The sequence below is a fragment of the Orycteropus afer genome, unplaced genomic scaffold, assembly GCF_000298275.1.
Source record: "Orycteropus afer afer isolate SDZICR_OR568_19922 unplaced genomic scaffold, OryAfe1.0 scaffold00170, whole genome shotgun sequence".
Classification (NCBI taxonomy): domain Eukaryota; kingdom Metazoa; phylum Chordata; class Mammalia; order Tubulidentata; family Orycteropodidae; genus Orycteropus; species Orycteropus afer.
In genome coordinates, this window is record NW_006921757.1 from 6,906,664 (window position 1) to 6,909,979 (window position 3,316).

Genomic DNA, 3,316 nt, shown 5'->3' on the forward strand with positions numbered 1-3,316 from the left:
ATGCCTTTGCATAGTCAATAAAACACAAGTAAACATCTTTCTGGGATTCTTTGCTTTGAGCCAAGATCCATTTGACATTAACAATGATATCCTTCATTCCACATCCTCTTCTGAACTTAGCTTGCATTTCTGGAGTTCTCTGTCAATATACTGCTGTAACCATTTTTGAATTATCTTCAGTAAGATTTTACTTGCATGCAATATTAATGATATTGTTCAATAATTAACACATTCTGTGGAGTCACCTTTCTTTGGAATGGGTACAAATATGGGTCTTTTGCAGTCAGTTGGCCAGGTAATTGTCTTCCAAATCTCTCGGCATAGTTAAGTGAGTGGCTCTAATGAGGCATCCATTTGTTGAAACATTGCAGTGGGTATCCTGTCAATTCCTGGAGCCTTGTTTGTTGCCAATGCCTTCACTGCCTCTTCAACTTCTTTCTTCAGCACCATTGGTTCTTGATCATATGCCACCTCCTGAAATGGATGAACATCAACCAATTCTTTTTGGTACAGTGACTCTGTGTATTCCTTCTATCTTCTTTTGATGTTTCCTGTATCGTTCAATATATTGCCCATGGAATCTTTCAGTATTGCAACTTGAGGATTACATTTCCTCTTCAGTTCTTCCAGCTTGAGAAATGCCGAATGCATTCTTCTTTTTTGGCTTTCCAACTCCATGTCTTTGCACATTTCATCATAATAATTGATTGTCTTCTTGAGCTGTTCTTTGAAATCTTCTGTCTGGCTATTTTATCTTGTCATTTCTTCCTTTTGCTTTAGCTACTCTCCAGTCAAGGACAAGTTTCAGAGTCTCTTCTGACATCCATTTTGGTCTTTTTTTCCTTTCTTGTCTTTTTAATGACCTTTTCCTTTCTTCATGGATGATGTTCTTGATGTCATCCCACAATTCCTCTGGTTTTCGGCCATTGGTCTTCAGTGCATCAAATCTATGCTTTAAATGGTCTCTTAATTCAGGAGGGATATAAACAAGGTCATATTTTGGCTTTTGTGGACTTGTTTTAATTGTCTTCAACTTAAACTTCAACTTGCAAATGAGCAGTTGATGGTTGGTTCCACAATCAGCTCCTGGCCTTGTTTTGGCTGAAGATATGGAGCTTCTCCATCGCCTCTTGCCACAGATGTAATCAATCTGATTCCTGTGCACTACATCTGGGGAAGTCTATGTGTACAGCTGCCTTTTGTGTTGTTGAAAAAAGGTATCTGCAATGAATAAGTCGTTGGTCTTGCAAAAGTCTATCATGATCTTCAGCATTATTTCTATCTCTAAGGCCAAATTTTCCAACTACTGGTGATTCTTCTTTGTTTCCAATTTTTGCATTCCAGTCACCAGTGATAATCAGCACATCATGATTGCATGTTTGGTCAATTTCAGACTGCAGAAGTTGGTAAAAAATCTTTAATTTCCTCATCTTTGGCTTTAGTGGTCTGTGCATAAATTTAAATAATAGTAGTATTAACTGGCTTTCCTTGTAGGCATACGGATATTCTATCACTGACAGCATTGTGCTTCAGGATAGGTCTTGAAACATTCTTTGTGACAATGAATGCCACACCATTCCTCTTCAATTTTTCATTCCCGACATAGTAGATCATATGGTTGTCTGATTCAAAATGGCCAAAAACCGGCCCATTTCAGCTCACTAATGCCTAAGATTTCAATCTTTATGCATTCAATTTCATTTTTGACAATTTCCAGTTTTCCTAGATTCATACATCATACATTGCATGTTCTGATTATCAATGGATGTTTGCAGCTATTTCTTCTCTTATTGAGTTGTGCCACATCAGCAAATGGAGGTCCCAAAAGCTCTACTGTATCCATATCATTAAGGTAGGCTCTACTCTGATGAGGCAGCTCTTTCCCAATCATATTTTGAGTGCCTTCCGACCTGAGGGGCTCATCTTCCAGCACTGTATCAGATAATGTTTCAGGGTTAATCATAAAGATTTCTAGCTTAATGTATCAGACTGTGTTTCACTGCTATTCATAAGGTTTTCACTGGCCAATTCTTTGAGAAGTGGATGGCCTCTTGCTTCTTCCGAGTCTGTCTCAGTCAGGAAAAGACATAGGGTTTTATAAAAGACATAAAGAGGTAGTCATTTCTGACAATATTGTAGTATAAACACTGTACTGTTGTTTGTTATTGTTAGTTGCCTTCTAGTGATTCCAATTCATGGTGACTCCACATGTGCTGAGTAGAATTGCTCCATAAAGTTTTCAAGACTGTGACCATTTGGAGGCAGAGATCCAGACCTGGTTCCATTGGCACCACTGGATGGGTCCAAACCACCAATCTTTCAGCTAGTAGTCAAGTGGTTAACAATTTGTACAACTCAGGAACTCCTGGTATGAATACTAGAGAAAAAGAAAACCTTCTTATAGCACAAGATACAACACTGAGCTGCTAACAAAATAATGAAAGTCCACAAAGGACAGAGAGAATCTAGAGATTTAAGGACTAAAGGTGGCAACTGATAATCCCTAGAGATCTTGAAATTGCCATTTAATGGATGCACAGGAAACCAAGGGATAGGAGACGAAGCTACACTCAGCCAGGTTAGGAATTAAAGTGAAAACTCCTATGTCAGTTGGATCCCAAAGGAGTCTCAGTGAAAATGTGAGCTAGGGAAAAACCCGCTCTGTAGAGCAAATATCCAGGGAATATTCATATTTTGGCTTATGCATTAGGTGGATAAAATGTCCTTTGAAATTCCTAACTATACACATTAGAGGGCTAAAGTTCCAATACCTGTGTAGGACTGAATTGTGGCCCACCAAAACATATGTCAACTTAGTTGGGCCATAGTCCTCAGTGATTTGGCTGTTCTGTAATGATGTAATGTGGCAGTTATGTAGTGATACTTCATGACGTGATTTGATGTGATCAGCCAATCATTTGTAAGGGAATTATGGTGAGATGCAACAGCCTTACTCAGGTCACAGCTTTGATCCAGTATAAGGAGAGTTTTTCCTAGCTCTCACTTCTTTAGGACATATACCTAGTAATGGAATTGCTGGGTCAAATGGTATTTCTAATTCCAAATTTTAAGGAATTGCCATACTGCTTTTCACAGTGGTTGTATCATTTGACAGTTCCACCAGCAGTGTATGAGAGTCCCAGTCTCTCCACATCCTTGCCAGCATTTGCTATTTTCTGTCTTGTTGAACTTTGCTACTAGTGCTGGGGCAAGATGATCTCTCGTTGTTGTTTTGATTTGCATCTCTCTAAGGAGCTCTGGTAGCACAGTGCCTAAGCCACTTGACTGCTAACCAGAAGGTTGGTGGTTCAAATCC